Here is a 14,739-nt window from a genome sequence, read left to right as displayed (position 1 = left end):
CTGAGAAATTTAAGGAAATGGTCAATTCACGTTTGTTGTGGACGATTAAACGAGAAAGTAAAGACTGCTAATGATCCAGGAAAGTTATAATGAAAGCATCAGGGGTTGATTTGAACCGTAAAGTGAAATTTGGAAGTCGAAATGCGAAGAAAGCAGAGCGATCGCACACGACGATGGAATGTATTTATGCAGGGAATGTATTTGTCGTTTCTTATAATCGATATATTGACCTCAATTGACATGGGGCTTCAATTCTTCATCACATATTCGAACTGTGAAGATATTGCGATGGCATCCAGATGAAGGACAGGTGAGGAAAGTTCAATACAGATGGCGTCGGTATTGATAAACTGTTTTAAATAAAATTTCAAGAATTTACTGACGAGTTTTAACAATTTTTTAAATAATTTTGATTCTCCTCTCACTTCCCTGCATGTTTCTTATTACAGACCGCACGTTCGCAGAAAGTCAAGAATAAGAATTGACCGCTGTTAGGGTATCGTAACACCAGTAATAGAAATTAGTCCTCCAGCTAAAAACTGAATACGTGACTCCAGCAACGAGTATATTGACAGATTTATGCCCCTGGGTAGACTAATTCTATGCTTTGGAGTTTCAAAGAAGTGAAGGTGGGTAGCAGAAAGGAAAGAAAGAAAAGTTTCACCCTCGGCTCTAGACAATTTAAAAACTAAGGCGAATCCCTCCTCGTCCTCCTCCTCCCTTTCGTCCACCCGCTCCTCTACAAGCAGCGTTGCGAAATTAGGTAGAAAATTATTTAAATTATTCTTTTCCAATGGGCCAGAGAAAAAAGCGAGAACGAGAGAAAGAGCGCGAGAGAGAGAAGAGCCGTAGAGGTGTGGTTGCAGGTGCCACGCAAGAGAGGGCGAGAAGCGCGAAGGCCACTTAATAAGGAGCCGCTGACAGCGTGACAGTAAAGTAACTTCGTTCGCCGGAATTTAAAATTAGATTCATAAAAATTATTCTAATAGATTCTCCGGCTGCGGGGTGGGAAGTCACTGTGCTTCGGGGCAAATGAGGCAAATTCGATTTGACACGGGGGTGGCCGCAGAGTAAGAAAGTAAGGAAATAAAGAAAGGAAGAAAGGAAGAGGGAGAGAAGGAAGATGAGAGAGGGGCGGGACGGCTGCTGGAGTTATGCAAATGGACAATAACCGAACGTCAATCAAGAGGAAAGTTGACTCGGTCGGCACCCCGACTTATCGATGGTGAATCCCACATTTCCTGGACCAAAACTCCCCCTCGTACAGCGGGGCTTAAAACTCCCTGTGCAGAAATAAAGAACAAATCGAGGAGGAGAACGCCGAGGCTTCCGAACGCAATTTAAACTTGGCGAATATCCATACAGATGCGAGGCTGCCACCCGTCTTCGGATTTGACGAGACAGTCCAGAAACCATTCAACCATCAACCAGCTATTTCACCATTCTTGATTAAATTATCACCCGGCAACGATTCTCGGTGTGAAAGTGAACGGTTCGCATCACTTAGACGCCTACCTTCTGGACTCAGTAGTTGAAAGTCCAACAACCCCTTCAACCCCTTCATCCTGAATTCTTCGGCGAATGTGACTATGCTAATACAGTATAAAAGTTAGCCATCATTGATGATCACTAAGAGAGGTTCACTTGATTCTGGTTCACTTAAAGATTTCTGACTCACCTCCATGGCTCAGTGATAGAATCTGGAATAACCCTGTCTTTTTCGGGATGTCAATCGAAGGTTTGGTGTGACTGAGCTATTACAGTTCTGAAATAAACTCAATTCTGATTTCATTTGTGACCGTCATCGATGATCACTAGAAGATACTGGTCTCCTAAATTGATTCTGATCCGCCTCCATGGCTCAGGATTGAAACCTGAACAATTCTCCAACCTGTCTTCATCGAGAATTTAACCGAACCTACTTTCCAAGGATCGGTGTAAAGTAGGTACGTTATTCTAGCACTAAAATCAAGTAATTTCTGGCTTCACATGTATGACCATCGTCGATGATCACTATAAAAGAAATTCATCTGATACTGTTCTTCGATGACTCCATGGTAAAAACGGTTTTCTCCGATATCGAGAAAGCCACCAGGTGTAAAGCAACCCGCAGAAAGAAATCCAGAACCCTTGACCCGGGTTAAGAGGACTCGTGTAACGCCGTTGAACAACTGATAAGGCAAGGTCTACCGCCGTTGCCAGAGTGAGGAGCAAAGTAGGTATAAAGCGGAAGAGGGCAGAGAGCGAGCGAATCACCCGCTTGCACCCCTCGCCCTGACAGCCAGCCAGCCAGCCAGTGAGCCAGCCAAAGAGCACTTGTTGCTCTCCTGGCAAGCCTCGTAAGTGTTTACAAGCTAAACAACCGGCACACACGGCAAGGAATTCTATTTACCATCCCTCGCCTCGCCTTGTTGTATCCATCCTCTCGCCCCTTGCTCCGAACCGCCATTGGATACAGCACGTTGTCACGGTTACATTACCGCTGCCACCGATCTTGGTGTTAAGGACGGAAGCCAGAGCGGTCTGTGGGCAAACTTGCACATCTACTTACCACACATCCGGCGTTTCTGTGACGGGATCCGATGTCCGCCGGATCGATTGAGACGCGGCGCAACAAGCAGCCGGGTGGTAAATGGTGTCTGATTTTCCCTAGCGTATTTCGTTATATGTGTGTCTACAATTACTTGTAAATCCAAGATTCCAGCAATGGAGAAATTCACCGAAGACGCTCTCCCGCAGTCCGCGGATGTTTGTGGTTCTTTTAATTCAGGCAGGTCCACCCGTATCGTCCGAGAACTTTGACCTACGATTAACGACAACGCCTGGAAAACCCTGGATGAGTGATCACTGTCTAGTTAGCGATGTGAGCTTGTCATTGCCTTTCGCCTTGGAGCATTGTATAATCCGGACGACACCGGATTTGCCTGTCCTCAGAATCAACCAACCAAGATGATCCGATACGAGAGCTTTCTTGATCGCATATTCATTGGTCTCGAAATAATTACATTTAACCCCCCTCTCTCGCATTGATATTGCCACCGTGATACAAAGGCCAAACTGGAAAAAATTTCACGCGTTCGTAACAATTATAACGAACTAAACTGCGACGCTGGATTTTAACCAGTGGAAGGATATATTGCCCGTCTGTCTAAAGACAAGAGGTTATGAGAAAGCTGATCTATCGTCAGCAAATTTTGGAAACCAAAAAAAATCCCATTATATTCAATGGTTGATGTTCCTTTCCGATCTGACACGACAACACGAAAGAGTTTCGAAGAACTGCGAATGGCAGTCAATGTGCGAGCATTTGATCGACCAAGGTTGATATTGCGACATTGACATTGTGCCGTGAACCCGAGCTACGTGACTCGCAAGGGTGGATGGGAAGGAGAGAATAACAATCGAACACATTGCTCCGGTAAACCAGATTCCGAAGGGGTGAACAACCTCCGGTGTTTGTTTACCTAGTTGGCGCAGCCTTTAAAGCTCACCCTTCAATCGCAACCGTGCGTTCAAGTTCACCGATCCTTCCGCGGTTTTCAGATCAGTCCGAGACGTTTCGAGAAACAATCACTGTGGTCAAAGACTCGGCGAATCGCTTGTCCCAGTTCACCTGGCTATCAGTTCACCTGCATTTGGGGAGCCATTAGATGGATGAGAATGTAATATGTGGGTTACTAAGAAGCGAGAAAGAGAGAGAGAGAGAGAGATCGGGAGAGAGAGGGAGGGCAGAGCGGTACGTACGCAGGGAGTGTCATGGCAACAACGATCCATCCATCCATCCATCCATCCATCCCTCTTCTGACACATTTTCCCGCCGTTTTTCGTCCCTTTCGCGCTGTGCACTTTCGCCCCCCCCCCCCCCCCCCCCCCCCCCCCCCCTCTTCGGTGTCGAATTTGCTCGTTCTTGTTCGAGTACCGGGCAACCGCAAAGAGTTCATGGATCTCAAACCGGGCGAGAGAGTGCCTTGAAAGGTAAGGACGAGAACCGATCATCGGGGTGTGCTCCGCGAGGGGATTGCGCAGAGCCAAATAGATGGATAGATGGATGGATAGGTGGATCCATCCCTGCTTGTGAAATTTCGCCCCTTTTTCGTTTCCATCCCGAGATCAAACGCAAAGTGGGGCTGCCTGGCTCGGCGTAGCCTCACTTGTTATGGATTGGAAGACGCGCTTAATCACCGCTCGACCGGGGCTGATCATCGAAGCTGGCGCGGTGCACCGTGAACACTATCTGGAGGATAGAAAAATTCATCGTCAACTGAACACTCCTCTCGCAATTTGACCCGAACCTTTCAAGAGTTCCCCAGAGAAGCGGAACGAATCTAATTCGTTCGGTTGAGACGATTGGAGACGGTCATGATCGTGACAGGGTAACTACTAATCACCTCAAGCAATCGTCAACCTTGACCTAAACTGGAGAAACAGTTCTAGTATGTATGTAACAGTTATAGTATGAAAATAACAACAAAAAACGAGAACGAGAGACGGAAAGAGAGAGGGAGAGAAGAGAGAGAAGGCGTGGGCAGCGATTAGGGGAAGTGTCCTTTCGGAGTTATGAGGACCCGTCGCTGAGCCACCCGAAGCGTTTAAACAGATTACGTTGCTGGATGAGTGCGGGGCCGCCTTAAAATCACGACAAACGACCCTGTAATCACCGCGGGGAATGATAAATCTTGGAAGCTGTTCGCAGCCCAAGACTCTCCCCTAAATACATCCGTTACAATTAGCAGCGACTAAGCTCGGATCAGGTTGACTCAGAATCGCAAGCTCGAGGAAAGCTCTATGAACATTGAGTAACTCTCGCCATTCCTTTACCCCGTCAATTATCGTGCTGCAGTTGTAGATTTGTTATCCCGGTTGCAAAGTCACGTTGCCGGTTGATGAGGGAAAAGTTGATGTTTTGAAAGAACAAGGTTAGCGGCAAAGTTTACTAGTCTGAATTCCCAACGAAGATCGTTCATCCAAGACAGTTCTTATCGTGTCTGATACAGGGCGTAATGCGGGGGTGTTTCTGGACTGTCCGTCCAATAATCTTTACGAATTCCACACGATATATCGGACCGCCGAGGCAGTCGTCGTACTGTGTAAACTGTATAGCTTTCGCGGGGGCGAAACGCGAGGGTGAATCCGGGAGAGAGAGCTTAGGGGGCGAGTGCTGAGCCTGACGTCTTCATCACCCTACCAACCAGGAAACAACCCTCAAATGGGGTCGGATACTCGCAGAGATTTTTCCTCCTTCTCCGTCCTCGGTGGCAGAGAAGAAACTTTTCGGCCGCACGCCGATGCCCGGAATTTACTCCACGATATTCAAAATGTAGCTAAGAAAAGATTCTCGCGCGGGTCTGGGTAATTGGCTAATTAAACCCCTCAGACGATCGTCAAGCTCTGTTTATATTCCCATCGTTTATTGCCTGTTAATGCTTCTGCTGTCCCCTTTTTACTCCTGACACGCGTGTCCTTCCGCCAGGAAATAGAACCGTTATTCAAACCAAACTTGGCGGAGAGTGGTTTGAAAATCGGGAACCGAAAATAGAATGGGATAAAGTATGTGGACAAGAGGGAGAGAGGGAACGCGTAACTTCGTAATGGAGCGTCTTAACGGGATGTTAAATATGACAGAAGGAAGAAGAAGTTTCCTCCTCCGAGCTCGCTACGAATAAAAGTAATGCTTCATAAACTCCTCGGATACATTCGCATCTAATTTAACAGTCTGGCCCCCGAGCGTAGGTGGATAGGACTCCTCGCTGGAGCCATTTCCGTTTCACACCCCCCTCCCCGCTCCCCTGCAGGCTCACACGCAACATTATTTCCATTTTTATTTCATTTCACGGCAAATTTCATCTCTCTTCAACCTCAACCTCAACTTCTTCTTCTATATTATATAAACGCGGGAATTTCGCACATCCAGAAAATTTCCGCCCAACAACGGTATGTTCAAGGCGAAAGGGGGATAGAAAGGAGTTGAATGAAACAGAGTGACGCTTCTTGGGATATTACAATAGCTGAGCTAACGATAAGCCAAACGCGTCACAGGACGTGTTTCTAATTTCAAAGTTTACATAGTTTTAATTCGCTTACGACAAATTTTAGTAACGCGTCGGAGGAAACGTTTAGAAGGTTCAAAACCTGTACTCGGAAGGATTTCAATTGAATACCGTATTTGAAAATCCGTAGTGATCACCTTTTTTCATACTTCTCATTGAATTCCGAAATTTTTTCCCCGTCTTCTTTTAGATCCTGGCCCCTAGTTCGAATTTCGGTTTCTATATCCTCTCCCTCTAGGTTCTCCTGTTCAGTATCCTTTATGGCTTTGTCGCCACTAAAACTGAACCACTAAAGAACGGTTGATGCCGCTATTAGTTGGCATGACATAGGGTTATGTGGCCCGCGATGGCTGGGGACAATTCAATGTTAAATCGTCCGCTGTACCAAACTACAGTCAGATCCTTCGGCCTTGGCTCGTACAAGAATCCGCCTGGATATCGGCCTACGAATGCTCGACCGGCAAACGCGCCATGCCGCACGACGCGAAAACGCGGATTTTTATGGTCGGTGTTTATCACAATAAAAATATTTTATATATACAACTCGCTGACGTGTGCATTGGATGGCCCACTTCCCTAAATCTATTCTTCGAACCCTGTTCTGCACCGTCCGCCTTCTCGTCTCTAACCTCTATACCTATCCTCAGCCTTTCAGCGCGTTGTTCATTATCTTCATGGATAACGATTCGCCACTCCTAAATACACGTCTCCTTAACCCCGGACGAAAAAATCACTCGTTAAACTTTTCCCCGTTGAAAAGGAAAGAGAGAGATTGGGCATCGATTTTGATCCGTATCTACGTACAGAATTTCCAGCATTGTTATATTTGAGACGAATTAATCCTGTCTGCGGAGATAAACTTTGTTAAGACTGTAGAATTTTATCTGTTGTAACCGATATTTTCTAGGAAATATGACAACAACGAAACAGATGACACTGATCTTATCATGACCGTAAGGTTGTAATTTATTTCTCTTGCTTTCTTTTTCTACCAAAAACCAGGAAAAAACATTTGTTTATCGCAAATGAGGGACTGCACAGATCAGTGCATGGAAAAAGATCCGTCTAGTGTACTGCAAAATCTACTTGACATTTTTTTTTTCTCGAAATCGGGAGAGGTTTTTTTATTCAGATATTCGATACTCGGTTTCTTCTAAGATCAAACGAACTGTGCAAGTGGAAATAAAAAAACGACACGAGTTCTTCGCTGGCCTTGACGTACGGGAAAATCGGCCAATCGCGGCTGTCAGTTGACAGCCGGTGAATGGAACGGAAAATTCAAAATAATTTTTCACCATCTGGTGGGTGAACAAATGGAAAGAAAAAAGAGTAGAAAAAAAAATCGGTAATTGACGATCAGCGCGCGACAGGCGCTAACGCCTCGGCCGGACTCCTTTGGAATCAGTTTATCACTGGACCGACAAGTGTAAGGGCCTCGGAGGCCTTTAAGGGCTGCAAAGCCGGCTTAACTGCCGTTCTAACGTTCGGTTTAAGGGTCAATGATATTTATGGGGACCGATAGACAGATAGGTTGGCGCTTGCTCGCGAACCTTTGTCCGTGAATCCTTTCCGTCTTAACTCACCGCCTTCCTTTCCCTCTCCGCTTCTCTTCCGCCACTCGCCCGGTTTACCGATATTCCCAAGCCCGCTTCTCTCTCATTCTTCTGCCTCTTGGCGGCTCGTTTTTCCCCCGTTTCCTTCCTGTATTCAAAACTGCCAACTACAAGAGGGTGCTGCAGGGTGACGAGACCTTTCCGTCCTTACACCGCGGCGGATCAATTCTCCAAGAGTCAGAAATCGGAAACCGCAGGGGCAAGGATCATCCGATCAGCTCACCTTTAACCTCTCCGTTCCCGTGGTTTGAACCACCGTAAGATCTGGATTACATGCCTCAAGTTTGCCCCCGCGGTTAACCCCCGCCATTCGTCGGATGGTTCTATTAACGTTCGAAACGTGCTTCGATTGATGGTTCAAAAATTTTATGAAACCGCATGGTCAAGATTAGGACTTCGCACGAATCATAACTAACGAATAGCTAACAAATTTCACGCTGATTTTAAAATGACTGCGAAGAATACCGACGGTAACAATTAATCCCTCGATAAAAGTACCGACTGATCTGTCTTACAGTAGCAAAAACTGTAATTTATACTGTGCTGTGTTTGAGGCGAGATGTTTAGGGTCTAGCCGAGTTCTTCTTGAATCTAGTTTAAGGAGAAACGAGAAGGGAGTAACAAAGCCCGGGTCTTGTTGGGAGTAGAAGAAGAGCCCTGAAGGATCTGGAAGAGAAAGTGGCGACTGAGTAGTTGGCGCCGATTAAGCAAATCGCATTATAAGTTGGTAGATGGTATAGGTGGGTAAGACGACTGGCTGCTGCACCAAACTCCTCGTTCACTTTATATACATTAAGACGAACTCGTTCGAGACCATCCAGTCAGCCAGCCAGTCTGCTGCTCGGTTCAGCAGCACCACTTGAGACATTGGGATGCGAAAACTGTAACAAACTTCTGAAATCACTCATCCCCAGCTCTACTCCACGGATGATAATTGTTTAATTGAATTTATTCAACAATGGCACCAGATTTGTCAAGTGTCACGATAATTCCAGCGTGGCCGGATGGGGAGAAGCCTTCGAGCTCTCTTTACTCTCCTAACGGCAGCGACTGTCTGTCCTTTGCGAATCGAAAAAGTTGGCAAGTTTTAAGGAACTGTTAGAGGGGGGCAGGGTCGGGGAAAAATGTAATTACTTGGCTCGTTCCTCCCCTCATTTCTCTCCCCGGGCATCGGCGACGCCGAGTGACGTCCGCGCGACGTCGCGGATTAAGGAGCCCGCTCGGCGTCGCGACGTTTACTTTTTCGTCTCTATTCGGGAATTAGCCGGGCGTAGAAGTAACTCGATTCCATGGGTAGTTAGCGACGGGAATCGCGTACCTAATGCGGCCGAGTCATAAGTTGGAAAGTTCTTCTTCTCCTTCTTCTTTCACCTCTCTCCTCCCCTCTTATAATGCAGGGCCAGGGGTGACGCCCCCCGTCCTCGAACTACGCGAATATGCGACTGCAAGAAAGAGTCGTCCAATATTTCAACCCTCCCCGCTTCCCACTCACCACCCATCCGCAACCCCGTCGACGATTCCGCACCGACTATCGCTACCGACCACTTGAAATATCTTGTCGCAGTAACGAAACTTTTCAACTACGGTACGTGCACCCGCCTTGCCTTATACATACGTGCTCGGTTGGAAACATGCTGACGTTTACTTCCAAACCGTTCGACATTCCTCCAACTATTTCACGAGAGATAACGCCACGCGGTCTCCCGACGGGGTGTCAAACCGTAATTCCAATCTTCAAACGTATAACCACTTTGGTGGAGAGAAGAGACCGAAGCGGGATGATTTTACAATACGTTTTTTTCCAGCGTCGATCAAGAGAAAGTTCTATTTGATCACTTTGACTTTAATGTATTCCTCATTGCAGACATCTTTGCAATGAGATAGTTCGATTTGACAAGCTGGAAAGAAAAATCATAGTTATATGTATCTTTAATGTGAAAATCCACTTACCGCTTCTTACGTCAAGCCTTTCGATCCGTAAACCTTGGGCAGACTTTATTCAGAATGTTAGGAATGTTTGACTTCGATAAGATTGGGTTTAGTTGCGAAACAAATCGGTTACATTCCTAAAAAGCAACAATTCATAATATTTATGCTGGAATTCACTGTTTACGGTATAAGGCAATCGTGTTCAATTATCTGTGATGAAAGCAATCACATGCAACGAATCTATCGCGTAGGTATGTTTGGAGATTTATTATCACCGTCAGCCTGTTAATACCATTTGTCGTTTTCGAGCCAGCTTAAATCCGCCGTTATCAACGAGCGGTTGTGTAAATTAGCCCTTGGGACGAGGAACAGCTCTTGAATGTCGCATCGTCTATCTCTTTCTCGGCAGCACCCTGAGAGTATAAGCGTAGGTATCGAGCCGAGTCCTTCGTCACTCTGACCTCTAAATTACCGCCGACCCGTTCACTCCACTCGAACGCCGCGACTGTTGGCCTGTGAGAATGAGGGGCGGAAGGAGAGGGCGGGGGCGCTAAACGCTCACCGCCAGGACTAGACCGACCATCCCTCGACTCGCGGGGGTGGGACGAAGCTCAACCGAAGCCGCGGGCCGCTGGCGCCAACTCGGCGCGTCGCGGCGCCACGTGGCCACCCCTTCAACCCCCTTACTCTCCCCACCCCCACGCCGCCGTTTCTTCCGCCTCCCTTATTCCCGTGACCCTAAGGGACTCCGACGCCACTCACACCCCCGGCCTCCTTACCTACGTCTTCGATGTCTGATGTCGTTCAGAGGGTGCGCATCTTGCACCCTTCCCAATGATTGACCGTTCTCGAGCAAAGCGCACATCAGGCGAGTCTATCAATTGAAAGGACTGATACAGCAACTTCCTGCAACTTTAAGAGACCTCGCACAAGTTAGTCATGAACTGCTTCGCGTGACTTCAGGTGTATTCGTCGTGGTGACTTGAATATGATTCACCTAATTTTTAGGTAGCCCAAGGGACCATTTAATCGACATGAAACAAAGACTCTTAGTTGAACTGCAGCTGACCAAGTGACAAGTGGCGTTCAATTGACATTATGTCTTCAAGTGAACTAGATTGACTACGCCTCACTTTGCCTGGCTGCAAAAGACTGTCATTCCAGTTCTGAGGACTGTATTGGATGCACTGTATGTGTAACATGGCATTCAGTTGACCTGGTACTGACCAAGTGACAAGTGAAGTTCGAATGACTTCTGCATCGCCTGACTTCAAAAGACTTTGGTATTCCAGTTTCGGGCATTACATTTTGTGGGGATCTAGTGACTTTCAGGTGAAATGCAAAGATCGCGGATTACTTCAACTGATTCGGTGCGACTCCGCATTACTTCAACTGACCAAGCGACAAGTGGGAGTCAAGAAGCAACCTCATAACTTTTAGTGAACTGGAATAGCTTCCCTTGATATAAAAATATTTGAAATGAAACTTCATGCCAATCGTACTACACATAAATTCAAGAATCGTTAGTTCATCGCTCTTTTATCACAGCCACGAGAAACTAATCAACAATGTTGAACTCGTATTAATGTATATGCATAAGTATAACGTGCGATATAATGAAACCGACCATTAAACGAATTCCCGTTGTTTATTTTTTTCAACAGTTTTTACCTTTGGCCATTATTCATTTGCGAATATTCATACTTCGTTTTGGTTCCTTTCTTTATTCCGCGGAAAAAGAGGCGGAGAGTTTTCGGGGGTTTCTGTGCAGTTTGAATTACTTGCAGACCAATCCGTGTACACCGGGGGAAAAATATAGGAATCGAGTTATAACGGAGGGGAAATAGAGGGTCGGCAATAATTTACGGTAGTGTCAATTTTTCAGAAATTAACCGCGTTACACTTGCACCGAAAGGTACGGTACGTCCTGCTATAAATTTCCGGACGGCGGGGACTTCGGTGCCGATCTAGAGAGGAGTTGCCCAGTCGCGGGTAACAAACGCGTAACAACGTAACCGTAACGTAACGTAGCGTAATTCAATCGGTGGGGAATTTCCGCTAACGCGATTCTGAACTCTGATGTATCGATGCGAGAGAAGAATTTTCCCTCCATCTATCGTATCGTATCGTTACATATTTGCGGATGATCTATACAGATACGTGGCTGCAGCGACGAACCATGCGAATATGATGTATCTGTTCTTAAAATTCAAAACCTCGTAATCGACATTGCAAATAAACTTTGTTTTTATAATTCTTTATTGTTCTTTGTTTGTTTACATTCGCGTCCGATTTGCTGTATGATTCGATCATCAGTCCGGAAAAAAGATCGAGGTAAAACCGTGAAAGGAGGATAGAAGACGCGATTGAAAAATTGAGAAAAGCTGCGGAGAGAAACGCCGGGGGAGCGTCAAGCGTTGGGGAAGGTGAACGGAGGAAGTATGAGGTGGAGAGAGGGGGCGGAAAATCTATTTTTAAGATTTAGCTACTCGGCGGCGCCCGACTCGACCACACGCGAACTTTGCAGCTCTGCAGCGACACGCTTGTACCGCGAATCGCGGTTCCGAACCTCGTAAATATGCCCGCCAAACTCCTTCTCCTCTCCCTCTGTTTACGGGCCGACACTTGTGTGCGTACGCTTAGGTACTGCAGAATTGCGGAAAGCGAAATTCCGTGACGGCAGAATTCTTATTATAAATTTTATCCCGAACGTTTTCCACTTGCGCGTGGCTCCGGGCACTCCGTCTTAGGATACGCCACTGCATCCGTACCGTGAGGCGAGATGAGATAAGAATAGGAAAGGAAAGAAACTGCGGGGGCTGCAGCCGCCCCCGTCATCTGCCTAGCAACCCTCGACCCCTTCGCGGTGCAGCTCGCTGATAGAAAAATCCATGGTGTATCGTGTATTTTCAACGGTTCAAAGCGTTCGAGCATTAGTGACATCCGTTTCAAATATAATCCTCGGTGCTCAGAGAGTGGGAGAAATTTTATTTCCTAAGATCGGTTGCGAATTACAATGAAATTGTTATTGTTACAATGACGGTTTGAATGTTGTGCGAATTATATGAAAATATGCTGCAAGTAACTGTATTTAATCTGATTATAATTTTCGATGGTAAAATTTCCTGGTTATCGTAATCTTAAATCTGTTTGGGTCACTACGTCTTTTTTCTATCGAATAAGGTCCTCAAAAATATTTTTATTGTTTCGCTAACGTGAAATTATCCCGATAATTGAAAGAAAATATAGTACGAGTGACCATAATCGAAAAGAATAAACGGTCACGGTTACAAAACTTATGTCTCATTTTTTTGCTACTTGGAACCGTATTTTTCGGTTATGGTGAAGAATGAAAATAATTGGGGACCGTATAAGAACCACAACTCGAAATTTTCTGCTAACTCGTGTCATAATTTTGAGACTCGATTGATGCATCGTTTTTCAGTCGAAATATCAACAAAAACGCAAAAGGAAGTTAGAATTGAAAAAAAAAAAAAAAAAAATTTCCGGCTACGTAATCGAAACCTGCAGCCGAATATAAAAATCCTAGATAAAGCCTGCAGCTGTAGCATCGTGTGCTAATTGGCGCCCTGAATTGGGAGAAGTGGAAAAACCAATTGCGAAATCTGAATCCATTAGTCGGGTGCTTCCACTTTTCCTGCGTTTTTCTTCGGGTACCCCCCCGCTGCTAACGCCTCTTCGCTCACATGTGTATGTGTATAGATTTGCAGACGCGTGAACGAACTCGTTCGTTCTTCCGTGACGTGGCGATCTTTCATCCCGAATTCACAGGCAGACGTGCTACTCGTGTGATTTTTTATTTATTTTTTCTTGTTCGCTGCGCGCTTGAACGCCCGAGTGACGATATTACGTGAGAACGATTTTGACAATGTCGCTCGATGTCGATTGTTTGAACTATAAATTAAAAATTAAGCAACTAAGTTTCGCATTTTTACCGAACTTCGTATCATGCAATCTACCCTGAAAAGAAACCGGGGGGTGAAATTTCCCATCATCCTGGAAATCGCGGGTAAGATTCGTAGGAACTGTACAGCGTCTCCTCTCCTCCGACAACCATTTCTAATAATCCTGCAAACAGCGAAAATCAGCAGCGTCGCTGTTCACTGTTAACAGCATCGTTTATCAGCCATTGACATCAGCGTCGAGGCATGACGTCACATAATGCCGGTCCGTCAGCAGTGAATGCCTCTTGCCTATCCCCATTTCGACTTCGAATGCGTCTCGGTATATACGCATGTATAGACGAAGAATCGCAGCGTCGTAATCGAGCCATTCGAATTCGAGGCGAAACGGTCGCCGTTCGTTCTCTTCTATTCCTTGGACTGTACATTGTACGTCTCGTGACGTTTTCAAGTAACGGGAATCAATCCCTTAGTTCCTTCGTTTTCACAGGGAAAGCGAAAATGCAATGGGAGGGGATGACGAAAGCTAGAAATTTTTAGTTTGAACGTAAATCAGGAGATTCATCCGGAGGTGCGATAAACCATTTGCATCGCTGATAAATTTGCAAATCGAATTAAAAGTTCCGCTAAACAATGTTTCGAACCTCGAAACACTGCCGCCCCTCGTATCGTGCGATTAAGGGCACTGTTATCCTGACACAAAACGCGCTGAATTCGAAAAGAGGAGGTAAAAAATAAAAAAAGAAAAAAAAAGTAAAAAAAAAAAAAAAACCGTATAAAAAGTAGAAACCTGCAAACGCAAGCGAATTCCCCTACGGTGGAACTTTTTAATATTCCAAATGAACAAGTCGCGGATTGTATTCCCGCGCCGCGGAGACGAGGGCAACTTTTTTTCGTATTGTTTTTTTGTTCAATCCCCGATAAATAGCTTGCCGAATCAAACCCCATATCGAATCAAAGTGTCGTTTATTGATACGAGCGGTCCTAAACGTCGGTCGAACTACGATCGTCGACGTGGTTATAGGGTTGGGGTTTGGTAAGAGTTTGTCCGTCGGTGGGCCGCGGATTACTTTTAGAAAAATTTTTCCGTACGTCTAAGCAGAGATCCAAGATTTAGATTAAGTTGAAATAAAAGTTTCCCTCTTAACCTCGAGTTCGTATCAGTCCGTGGAATAGTTCCCTCGATCCAGTCTATAATACGACGTTTCGTGCTGGCCGATAGGTTTC

The 14,739-nt window shown here is 45.8% G+C and overlaps 1 protein-coding gene across 5 annotated transcripts in view; it reads left to right on the top strand.

The window, feature by feature from the left end:
- foxo (forkhead box, sub-group O) overlaps positions 1–14,739 on the top strand; it is a 131,290-nt gene that overhangs the window by 110,116 nt on the left and 6,435 nt on the right. The gene's annotated exons all lie outside the window — the stretch shown is intronic.

Source organism: Neodiprion pinetum, chromosome 4, assembly GCF_021155775.2.
Source record: "Neodiprion pinetum isolate iyNeoPine1 chromosome 4, iyNeoPine1.2, whole genome shotgun sequence".
NCBI classification, from domain to species: domain Eukaryota; kingdom Metazoa; phylum Arthropoda; class Insecta; order Hymenoptera; family Diprionidae; genus Neodiprion; species Neodiprion pinetum.
This window is presented reverse-complemented; position numbering and strand designations above follow the sequence as displayed.